We start from the raw sequence: 12,497 nt of genomic DNA on the forward strand, positions 1-12,497 counted from the left end.
ACAGCTAGTAAGCGTTACGTGTCTGAGGCCAGATTTGAACTCAGGTCCTCCTGAATCCAGGGCCAGTGCTCTATCCACTGCTCCACCTAGCTGCCCCAATTTTGTTGTATATTTGAAAGGAATAGGAAGTTGTGAATCGCAGATTTGCTGTTTCACATGCAATGATCTTTTTATTGTACAATGTTATGGAAATGCTTGTTTTATTCCATAAATTAAAAATAAAATTTGATAATGAAAAAATCCTGACTCCACCATCCATCATGTTAGCTGTCCTTTGCAATTTCATTTCATGTGAAAATTCGACAAGCATGCATTTTAGACATTCAACCAAGTCACAAATAAAACTGTTAAACAGAGAGATCCCTAGTGTACTCTATTAGGTACCTCTCACCAAGTTGATATCAATCAGTTAGTTAATAACTACTCTTTAGATCAATCATCCAAATAACTATGGAGTCACCAGACTGTACTATTATTAAATAAAGGGGATGGATGACTGCTTATGCAGATGTTGTAGAAGGTGGATTGGATTAAGTGGCTTCTAAAGTCCTGTTCAGCTCAGAGATTCTGTGACATCCCACCTTTGCTTTAAGGACAACCTCAATGCAACCTCCTCTATGAATGCTCCCTGACTCCTTCAGCTAGAAGCGATTTATCCATTATCTGCCTCCTGTATATATCATATGCTGATTTGTATTATGCTTCTAGCTTGTTCACAAGGATAGCATGAGACTTTGTCACATGCTTTGTTGAAATATGCATGTTATATATACATATACACACATACTCTATTTATATATACATATACACACATACTCTATTTATATATACATATACACACACTCTCTTTATATATACATATACACTATTTATATATACATATACACACACTCTTTATATATATATGTATATATATACATATATATATATGTATATATATAAAATACATACACACACACACACACACTGAGTCTTTGGAACTGTCTGATCTACTAGTATAGAAACTTTGTCATGAAAGAAAATTAGGTTAGTCTGACATGAGCCATTTTGACGAAGCCATGCTGGCTTGGTGATCACCATTTCCCTTTCTAAATGGTTAGTCCTTTTAATAATATAAAATATCAGCTTCAAAAGCCCCTCTCACAGGGACTATGGGGTCCTGATTTGACCATGCAACATTTTAGCTGTGTCTTTAAGAAACAGAATAACATTTCAGAAGCATAATTTAACTGTCATCCATCCAGAGAGAGTTAACTGTCATGGCTGGAGAGAAGACTATGTGAGGAAAAGAGAAAGAGCTGAGCAAACTTCTCTCCTGAGAGATCGAATGAGCTAACTGTCAAGGAGACGTAATCTGAAGAGACACTGGGAGACAACTTCATTTAATTCATTTTCTGGGGAGATATGAGATAAGAAACTTGAATAATTTTTCTGAGAGACCTATATTTCTAGGTTCTGTGGTAAAAATCAGCATTTGCAGATAATGGTCAGAAGAAGGGACTCTGTAATCTTTCTCATAGCTAATCATTGTTGAAATATTTAAATGTCTTTCTGTTGTTTGTTACACTGATAATAAATTGTATAGCCAGCCTGGAATGTTCTTCCTTCTTATCTCCACCTCCTAGCTTCCTGGGCTTCCTTCAGCCTGATATGATTGTAGCTGCATTACCTTCTGCAAGAAGGTTTTCCCAACCCTCCTTACTTATCCTGAATATACCTTGTTCGTACCTAGTTGTTTGCAGGTTATTTCCCCCATAAGACTGTAAACTCCTTGACAGTAGGTACTGTTTTGTTTTTGATTTTGCTTTGTAGTGCTTAGCACAGTGCCTGGTACAAAACCGGCACTTAATAAATACTAGTTGACTGCCTGACTGACCAATGAAATGGGAAGTTTAAGAGATTAGAGTGAAAGCCTTTAGGAAAAGAGCTTTCTTTGGCTTATGTGTAGATAAGGGTTAGGGCTCAGAGCTGATTGGGTGTTGTCCTTCCTTTTCCTGAAGAGGACCATTGTAATTGTCTGACTGTGGCTGATCAGACCAATACTGGCTTGGGATGCTCTACCGCAAGTTGGACACGAGTAGTCCATATTTAGGGTGGATTCCCTAAATTTGTGCATACACAATCAAGCAACAAATTCTCATATTGACCATGTCTCAAAATGGGTATCTCATTCCGCATATTTAGTTCATTACCTTTCTGTCAAGCTGTGGGTAGCATTCTTCACCAGTCTTCTGTAATCATGGTTGAACTGATGAGAGTTCACAATAAAGTTTTTTCTAGATGGTTTTTACAACATTTTTGCTATATTACAAACTGTTTTCCTGGTTCTACTCATTTCACTCTGCAACAGTTCAAATAAGTCTTCCCAGGTTTCTCAGAAGCAATCCCTTTCTTCACTTCTTACAGCACAATAGTATTCCATTACATTCCTATACCATAATTCATTTAACCATTTCCTAATTAATGGCAACCCCCCCCCAATTTCTAGTGCTATGTACCACAAAACAACTACAAAACATATTTTTTGAACGCAGAATTTTTTCCCCTTTCTTTGATTTTTGAGCCACATTGTGAAGGAGGGAATGAAGAAGGGAAACAGAGAAAGAAATAGGACCACTTAAAATGAGTCATGGTCCTTGTGAAAAGGTTTGGAAGGTGAGAATAAGCAATTCATGTGTGAAAGATAGAGAGCAGCTTATTTTAGCAGAGACAAAGAGCCTGGGTAGGGGGATAATAAGACATTAGGTTGGAGAATATGAGAATGAATCATTTGTTTTCAGAGACATCATGGTATGATAGGAAGAAGATTGAACTAGGAGATCTGACTTTGCCACTAAATAGCTGGTCACCATGAACAAGTCACCTCTAAACTCCTGAAGCTAAGTATCAAAGTGGATAGAATGTTGGACCTGGAGTCAGGGAGACTTGTGTTCAAATCCAGATTCACTTAGTAGCTATGTGACCCTAAGAAATCACTTAACCTCTGTCTGCCTCAGTTTCCTCAACTGTAAAATGGATAATAATAGCATCTATCTCCCAGAGTTGTGCTGTTATTCTTCAGTTGTGGCCAACTCTTTATGCCTCTGTGGACCATAGAATGCCAGTATTGTCCATGGTTTGCCTTGGCAAAGGTACTGGAGAAGTTTACCATTTCCTTCCCTGGTGAAGAGGTTAAGTGACTTGTCCAGGGTCACAAAGCTAGTAAGTATCTATGGTTGGATTTGAACTCAGGTCTTCCTGACTCCAGATTCAGGCCTCTATCCACTGAGCCATCTAGCTGCCTCTCCCAGAGTTATAGTGAGGATTAAATGAGATGATAATAGTAAGGCAACTTGCCACAGTGCTTAGCACATAGTAGGTGATTGATTATTGCTTATTCCCTCCCTTAGCCTCTCAGAGCAAACCACTTCCCTATTTTGAATCTGGTTGCTATCTCTTCCTATTGCTTCTTTGACCCATGGGAGAGCGAGCCAGACGCTTTACTCATAAACAAATATTGCTGGTTGACATTCTCCCATTGGCATGCTTTCTGCTCTGTCTCTTGCAGCTGCCCGGATAGGTGGGTACATACACAGTCAGGTCCCAGCACTGGCTCCCAAATAGTCCTCTGTCTCCACAGCAAAGGAAAAGAGTGGGGTGTAAAGGTGAGTTGGAGCCAACAATTCTTCATATGCTCATGGGTCGGCTCTTGCTTCAGCTCTTGGTGTGCACTAAGGATATCTGAATGAAAAATGCAATGTGCTAAAGCCAGCAGCATGGATGGGAACTCAGCTGAAGGGAAGGAAAGCTACTTTTAGCAGACACTGGTATGGTCTGTCTAGCCCATAGCTGAAAGGAAACCCTCCCAGAAGGGAAACCCAATGTCACATCTCCTTGCAGCAGGGCCCTTGCTGCATCTGCTACTCAGCCTATGTGCTATTCCTGGAAGGGATTAGGCACAGCAAGTATAGTCATCGTCATTTAGCTTTTTCTCAGTTTACTTTTCAAAAAATGCTGCCCTCAGAGAAATTACCTGTGCTAAGCCTCATACTCAGGACTTGTGTGCAGTGACTGTCAGGACTGTCTTTCAATCAACAAAGTCCCTTGGGCTCCCAAAGATTCTATGCTATCCAGATACACTCCCTTACAAGTGTTATTTAGCAGTGGGGGAGGGAGGAGAGGGAGAAGGGAGAGAGAGACAGAGAGAAAGACAAAGACAGAGACAGACAGATTTGCTGCATTGGAAGCAATCAGAAAAGGCCCCTTGGAACCTAAGGAATCTTTTAGATCTTTTGAAATCCAACAGCAACCCTGTTTTTGTTTTTTTTCTATGGTTCTCATTCTAGGAATGCAAATGCCAATTCTGTTAAAGAGATGGAAATTATTAGGCGAGCAGGCACATCTTCATTAACCACCTACATCAATTCCAGACCCTTGATGGGAATTTATGAGACAATTACTCCATCAATTACTGCTAAGTAGTATGGATAAGCAGAAATACACCAGTGGGAGGAGGGAGAGCACAGGAATGCAACAAACTTCAGAGCTTGGAGGAACCTTAGACATCATCTAATCCGACATTCTCATTTTTGCCAAAGAAGCTCTGCCCCTAAGAGATGAAGCGACCTACCCAAAGCCACAATTGGGGTTAATAACAGAATTGTGACTGGAGCCCAAGTGTCTGTATTCCCAGCCCAGTGTTTTTTGTCTCTGTTTCCCCCCCTTGCCCACTAACTTACTGTTATCCATGGCCAACTTTCGATACCCCTCTCTCTCTCCTCCTGCCCCGAGCCCGATTTGGCTCACACAGATTGAATTTGATTCTGGCTCTCTGACCCTGAAGAGAGTCAGTTTCTTTGTTTGGCTTGAGCCCCTGCCCTGGAGCTTCTCTCTAGGGAAATCTCCCAAATAAAGCTTAGGTATGACATATCTGGATTCTCCCAAATATGGGTAACAAGGTTCCCAATTCCCACATAGGCACTCAGTGTATTAGTATTGTAGATATGGCTGCCGTTATTTCACCCTCCACAGAAAATGCATAAGACACAAAATACCCACAGGAAAAATAATAGAAACAGAAAGCACTCAAATAGCCTGTTAAACTCTCCAAAAGGTAAACACACTTTGGGAGATGGGGAAGAGGGCTACTGAGCAAACAATTCACCATCACATCTGACTTCCAATTTTTTTTTTAACAACTCAGGGCACAAGTGGGGTTGACAAACCCCAGGGCTCTTAACCCATCAAGGCAGGTTTCCACCCTTTTGAGTTATCCTGTCAGAAATTTTCTACCTTTTCCGAGAAGCATGCTGCTAAATAAATTTCACCCTAGGAGGTCAGTGCCTGAATGATAAAAATCAGAAACTCTGGATCTCTTGGTAACACTTACAATTGGGATTACCCAGCCCAAGGATGGGAAAGCCCATCTTCATTAGCTTACCTTTTAGGTCTTATGCAAGCACATGTCTACAACTGCCATATGTTACTGCAGGAACTTCATCATTACCTTGACCATTGCAGTCTCTCCAGCACGTGGAAAGTGCATTCTTGAGACTTCTAGTCTGACCTGTGCTCATAGAAGAAAATGGAAAGGCAAGACCCTTTGGTTAGGAAACACGGGGAGAAGAAATCATCTCTCATCCCTTGGAACAATCTGATCTCATAGTCCTAGCAAATGAAAGCATGCAAGGACCTAAGATCTTTCACAGCTTGATTTTGTAGGGGAAGGGGCAGCTATTTCTAAATGAACCCATTGGCCCAGACTATAACTGAAGCCTCAGTCTCTGGGAGCCAATCAGAGAACTTCCCTGTGTCCTTTCAGTAAGATGCCAGAGCATATGTCTACTTCCATGAAGGGTGCCTTTCATTGAAGGTTTCATGCTTTATTACCTCATCACACTGAATAGGAAAGTCATCAAATTGATCAGGAGCTGCCCTAATCAATCTCATTTATACCACATTAACCAATTACCAGTCATTAACAACCTAGCAGGAATTGGTCCATTAGATCAGCCCATTCCTGAGCAAGACCTTAACAGAATGAAATATTGAGCAAGACAGTGTTAATGTTAAGTATGCTAAGTATGGGGGGTATGCTAGAAAATGTTTAGCAACTGGCTCTCTGGTAAGGGAAAAATAAAAACACATACCTGAGAAATACTTTTAAGTTTAATCTGCATTATTAATATTTTCTTCTTGCTTTCCTAAGTCTAGACAATCAATAAAACAATAAATCAAACCCTAATTGCAGTTTGTCAGATTTCCCTGTAAATGATCATACTGAAAATTTAACCATCAACTGGGAGCGGTTAGAGCTAGCTCTAGCACATCCTTGGTCATATGTGTTGGTGGGATAGAAGGAAGCAGTGAGAGGACATGTACTGGGGAAGAGAAAAGCTATTCATGGTACTGAAAAGGAGAAGGTAGAAGGGTACTGAGAGGGACATGAAGAGTCCATTAAAAACTTATTTCACCATTTCTCCTAGGATTCCAGGTTAATGGAAAATGAAGAAAGAGGGGGCTTCCATTCTGTTCTCCAAAATACATTTCTTTTTTTAAAAGAATTTTTATATTCAAAACTTAAGCACTAACATTTCCATATATCTTAAAAAATAAGATTGCACATGAAACCATGAATCTATTTCATATTTACTTTTCCTGAAGTATATAATAAATCCCACATGTTATTTTCAGTGTTATTGTCCTGTTTATGCTTCCTTCGGAAGTTTGTTCTGTTCTCTTCTGTCTCTGTCTCTCTTTTTCTGTCCTCTCTGTCTCTGTCTCTGTGTGTGTATGTCTCCCTCATCTCTTCTCCCCCCCAATTAAAAAGAGAGAAAGGGAGGAAAATACCTTCAAACACATAAGTATAATCAAGCAAAACTAATCCAAATAGTGGCCATGTCAAAAAAAAATTTTTTGACTTTCTGCACCCTGAGTCCATCCCGTCTCTGTCAGAAAGTGGATCCTCTGCAAACTTGGTTGGTCATTGAATTGATCAGAATTAAATCTTTTAAATCTCTAACATACATATCCAGTTGGTCCTAGCACCTTAGGAAGAAAGCTAGCCCCATTAGGACTGTGTATGGGGGAAATCAGGAAGATACAGTCACACTTGAATGTCTTACCTTGTTCTACCTAACTGAACATTGGTCTGAGCTCATGATCTTTTGAAACATTTGCTAAGTAAATAAGAAGTATCTGAGTTGGTCTTAGCTGCTTGGGTCCAAGCTGGTCCCCTAAAATCAGAGCCAGAGATAGAACTGGGAGGTAGGCAAGCTAGGCTGCCACATAGGACACAACATGCAAAGGAAGTATAACAAAAGATGTTTTACAGTATCCATTTTATAAATGCATATTTTATCATATATTTTATTTTGACACAACAATCATTCCTCAATAATCTTCCCCATTGCCATTTAATACAGTCTCAACTGTGCTGGACAGCACCTGGAACTTTCTGCTCTTACAGTTTACCATTCCTTAAGAGAACAGAAAGAAGTATATTTTAATCTTATGCATCTGGAACCAGTATTGAATGCACACAGTTTGGATGGAAGAAAATTCTATTCTCTATGATATGTATGTATATTTTTTTTGTAATAAATAACACTGCACGTGTTACAGGGAAGACCCTTGTCATTTGGTAGACAGTAAGTAACAAGGTTGTCATTTTCCAATTCAGGGGCATGTCCTTTTTAAATACAACATATAAAATTACCTGTCGATTACTCTTCCTGAAGCTAAGGGTCCCCTTCCCTAATCCACACCTATGAAACCAACAGCTGGATCCTACCAAAGTTCATTTCTTAAACTTTTTGCCAATGCCTTAGCATCCTCCAATGCCTACCACCCCACACTACCACCAATCACCAGTCCTAATGAGAGATGAGTTTCAGGGAATGGAAGCTGCTAAGTACAGTCAAGATTCAATTCTCCCCCCTCTCCCTCTTCCTTCCCTGGGGAACACTAGCCCTCTCTCCCATACCACTCCCTAATTTTCCCCTCCAAATCAATTACAGTTGTAATAGCCTAACGGCCCTTTCTCCCTGGGAAGGCTGAGAATAGATATGCATCTGTCCAAGCCTGGTCTCTGCCTTAGCCACTTCCTTCCTTGGCTATTGATTCTAGGCTACTCAGTAGACTTTTAAAATCCAATACAACATATTCCAGCCAGCAGCCCCCTTGCAGCAGCCTCTTCCCACCCCTACTACTCCCTACCTCAAGCCCATCCATCAGCATGATTCTGCTAGAGGATCAATTTCCTCTCTCATCCCATGCCATCCATCAAACAAGTTCCCCAAGTGAAATCCATCCTCCTGGCCCAACCACAATCAGCACTGACAATCAACCTCTCTCTCTCTCACACTGGACCCATCTGCCTCCTAGCTTCATTTGTTTGTCCCCCACCCCACCCCAGGATAGCTCCTTCTCCTTTTAAAAAAAAAAAAAGCTGTCCAAACTGGGCAATGATCTTCCCCCTCTCTCAACCACCTCCTCCCCCAGACCCTGCAGCTGTGAGGAGGGAACCCCAGGGGAGCCAACAGGTTGCAAAAATACCTCATCACTGCACTTCCCCTAATTCCCCCCTTTTCTCTTCCCCCTCCTTCTCACTCCCCCTCCCCCACCAAGCAGATCAAGAGACATAAATATGTGATTTGCTGGAGAAGAAGGCGGCCCAACACAAAAGACCAACTCCTAGCCAGAATGGTGGATGGATCTAGGCTGGGAGTCAGGAAATCAAGGTTTGAGCTCCAGCTACATTATAGTACATTACATTAAGCAATCTCACTTTTCTGGGCCACAGTTTCCCCATCTAAGATGTAGGACAAGGGTGTAGGACTATATAATTCCTAATGTCTCCCATTTATATAATTTGTCTGCAAGGCTAAGTTTTTTTTGAGGCAATCAGGATTAAGTGACTTGCCTGGGGTCATACAGCTCGTAAGTGTCTGAGGGCAGATTTGAACTCAGACTCCTGACTAAGGAACCCGTGCTCTATCCACTGCACCACCTAGCTACCCCTGCAAGGCTAACGTCTAAAGTTAATTTTGAAATTCATTCATTTACTAAACATTTACTGAGTATGTCGGCACTATTGGGAATACAAAGACTTCTAGTGCCCATTCTGAATTCTAAGCTCATCTCTATTAAAGGTATGCTGAGTTCTAGCAAGAAAGACTGATTCCCCTTATTGGTCTATCCCAGTTACTCAATAGAAGTAAATTGCAACCTAATTTAAAATGATATGGGTTCTTCTCTTTTCACGGTCCTGGTAACTGGTTGCTATGGATCTTCCAGGGAAACCAAACCTTACAGGACATCATCTTATCTCTTGTATCCCAACATGGTTTTTCTCCAATCTTTTCCTCCTGTTTGCTTATCCTCTGATACTGGTATCCTGGAAACCTTTTGCCCTTAGCTTTGCTCCCAACAGGGGGCAGCATTGCAAAGAAGTCTAAGAAAGCCTGGTCCTAGTCCAACGTGAGGACCGGGGTTTTTGAATGCCAAGAATTTGGGCTAGCCTAGGACAGGCTGTCCAACAAATCCTTATCCTGAGAGAGATCAGATCAAATATACAAAGAAGCCAGGCTGTGATAAGAATGGAAGCTAATAAAAATGGGAACCATGACACTAACTCTAAGTCCCATTCTCAGCCCCAGCACCAGATCATTAGCAGAGTAGTATCTTTACTGAGACACTGTTGGGCTAAGAAAAGCAGGTAAGGACATGGCTCATTCGGGCCAAGAGAGGTAAGTTGTGGACCTGTCAGCTTTGTAATCTTTGCCCAGATGTTTTAAACTAAAGCCAGAATCAGAAATTTGCACTCTGTAAACATATTCCTTTCTATGCCTTTTGTTTTACATCCTGTAGTTTCCTAATGTAGCATCCCACTCTGAATGTTTCCCTAATTCATACTGGCAGGCTAGGTCCCCAAAGGGCAGTTGACTACTTTTGCCATCGAGCTTCTAGCATTAAGTAATACTGAGGGACTGCAGTTTCTAACCTATTGCTCCAGAGCCTCCATCCACTGTGCTCTCCCAGATTTTAATCAATCAATTGACATCAATTGCTTTTACAAAAAAAATGTATTTACTAGAAGATGTGTGAAAATTGGAACGCTAATGCATTGTTGATGGAGTTGTGAACTGATCCGACCATTCTGGAGAGCAATTTGGAACTATGCCCAAAGGGCTATAAAACTGTGTATACCCCTTGGATCCAGCAATGCCACTACTAGGTCTGTATCACAAAGAGATCATAAAAAAGGGGAAAGGACACACATGTACAAAAATATTTATAGCAGCTCTTTTTGTGGTGGCAAAGAATTGGAAATTGAGGGGATACTCATCCATTGGGGAATAGCTAAACAAATCCTGCTATATGACTGTGATGGAATACCATAGTGCTATAAGAAATGATGAGCAAGCAGATTTCAGAAAAACCTAGAAAGACTTATGTGAACTGATGCAAAGAAAAGTGAGCAGAACTAGGAGAACAATGTACAAAGTAACAGCAATAATGTACAATGCCCAACTGTTAATGACTTAGCTCTTCTTAGCAATACAGTAATCTAAGACAATTCCAAAAGACTCATGATGGAAAATGCTATTAACATCCAGAGAAAGAACTATGGAGTCTGAATGCAGATCGAAACATACTATTTTCTTTTGTTTATTTGCTTTTTCTTTCTCGTGGTTTTCCCCTTTTGTTCTGATTCTTCTTTCACAATACGACTAATGTGGAAATATGTTTAATATGAATATACATGTATAGCCTATTTCAGATTACTTGGTGTCTTGGGGAGAGAAAAGGGGAGGGAGAGAGAAAAAAATTGGAACTCAAGATCTTATGAAAGCAAACGTTGAAAACTATCTTTACATGTTATTGGAAAAAATAGGGACAGGTAGGTGGTGCAGTGGATAGAGTACTGGCCCTGGATTCAGGAAGATCTGAGTTCAAATCCAACCTCAGACACATAACACTTACCAGCTGTGTGACCCTGGGCAAGTCACTTAACCCCATTGCCTAACCAAAAAAAAGAAAGAAAGGAAAAAATAAAATACTATTATGTGGGAAAATAAAAAAGAAAGAAAAAAAGGTATTTACTGAGAGAAAGAACAATGAACTCCCCCATGGGGTCTAGGGACTTTTTCTCTGTCTCTCTCTGTCTCTGTCTGTCTGTCTGTCTGTCTGTCTGTCTGTCTCTCTCTCTCTCTCACACACACACACACACACACACACACCTGCAAAAAACTAACTTAAGATACAAAGGTAACAAGGCTCACATAGCAAACACTCATGGCTAAGCAATGCCTCACAAATCCAGACCCTGGGAGTCCTTTTCTCTCTGCAGTCCTAACCAAGTTCATTTCAAAGAGAGGCATCAGGAATCAGAAAGCTGCTCTCTTACTTAAGCTGGACTGGTTCCTTCCAAAATGTGGTGTTTTGATTGACACTGGCTGGGTCAAGCAGGTCACTCATATTCTGCACTGCTCCTCTCCCTGGACTTAGTTCCTGCCACCAACAGCTCCAGGACTCCTCTTATTTGATGACTCTTTCAGTGTCACCAGTTACCTTAATGCTCCCATCTTAGGATATTCATTCATCCAAAATAAGAAAAGAATAAACACAAAAGAAGTAGCCATCATTCTTTCATGTGTACATGGCAGCCCAGTGGTGGGAAATGCAGCTTGCCACTACCCATCTTCCATGCAGCAGCTCAAGCGAGAATGAGATCATCTGTTAGAAACTTTCATATTTTCAGCCATTCCTACATTATCGATCCTTCTGGCTCCTCAATCAGATGATGCTTCTTCAAGCCATTTCCATCACTCATGATCAGTGGTAGGGAGTGGAGTAGTTCCTTAAATCTCCTTACGTTGAATTGAAAATAGGCAGAATAGGAGCAGCTAGGTGGCACAGTGGATAGAGCACCACCTCCTGACCCGAAGTCAGGAGGACCTGAGTTCAAATCTAGCCTCAGACACTTGACACTTACTAGCTACATGACCCTGGGCAAGTCACTTAACCCCATTGCCTAGCCAAAAAAAGAAAATAGGCAGAATATATTGTGAATCCTCTCAAATGGAGGGGAGGGGGGAGGAAGAAGGGTTTCTTCATAATGCATGCCCAGAAACAAGCGATGAGGCATTTCCATGCCTTTGCCTAGAATGCAGGCTAAGTATGCCACAAAGTGTTTGAGGGGAGATGGGGTAGGTAAGACGGTGGTGTGGCACCTTACTTTACCTCATCTGAACAAAGAGGAAAAGAGAATTTTCCACACACCAACCAGGTTGGCAGCCCCACTACCACCACCACCAGAGGCTAACTGAGGTGGTAACCCCTGCCTTTCCAAACCAGTCAGGGAGGGAGAAAGTGGGAAGCTGGAATAGATAATAAGTGGGAACTCAAGAGAATAAAAGATTGAGACAGCTGTAGATCCCTCTCATTGATGCCTTCTCGCCTGGATCATCCTGTCAGAGTATCCCCTTTAAATTTAAACCTAGTTAAGCCCAATG

The 12,497-nt window shown here is 41.2% G+C and overlaps 1 long non-coding RNA gene across 5 annotated transcripts in view; it reads right to left on the minus strand.

Annotated features, from left to right (window-relative positions):
- The window catches only part of LOC110198310 (uncharacterized), a 48,087-nt gene extending 39,729 nt beyond the window's left edge, over positions 1-8,358 (minus strand). For 3 of the 5 annotated variants that reach the window (XR_013485980.1, XR_013485976.1, XR_013485979.1), the window contains exons 1-3: positions 8,197-8,358; positions 5,420-5,545; positions 2,193-3,720 (exon numbers count right to left, since the gene is read on the minus strand). This is a non-coding gene — a long non-coding RNA (uncharacterized LOC110198310). The remainder of the gene's footprint in view (positions 1-2,192; positions 3,721-5,419; positions 5,546-8,196) is intronic. The other 2 variants (XR_013485977.1, XR_013485978.1) reach the window with 2 other exon arrangements.
- Between the last annotated feature and the right edge of the window lie 4,139 nt (positions 8,359-12,497).

Source organism: Phascolarctos cinereus, unplaced genomic scaffold, assembly GCF_003287225.1.
Source record: "Phascolarctos cinereus isolate Bilbo 61053 unplaced genomic scaffold, phaCin_HiC Scaffold_4;HRSCAF=312, whole genome shotgun sequence".
Taxonomy (NCBI): domain Eukaryota; kingdom Metazoa; phylum Chordata; class Mammalia; order Diprotodontia; family Phascolarctidae; genus Phascolarctos; species Phascolarctos cinereus.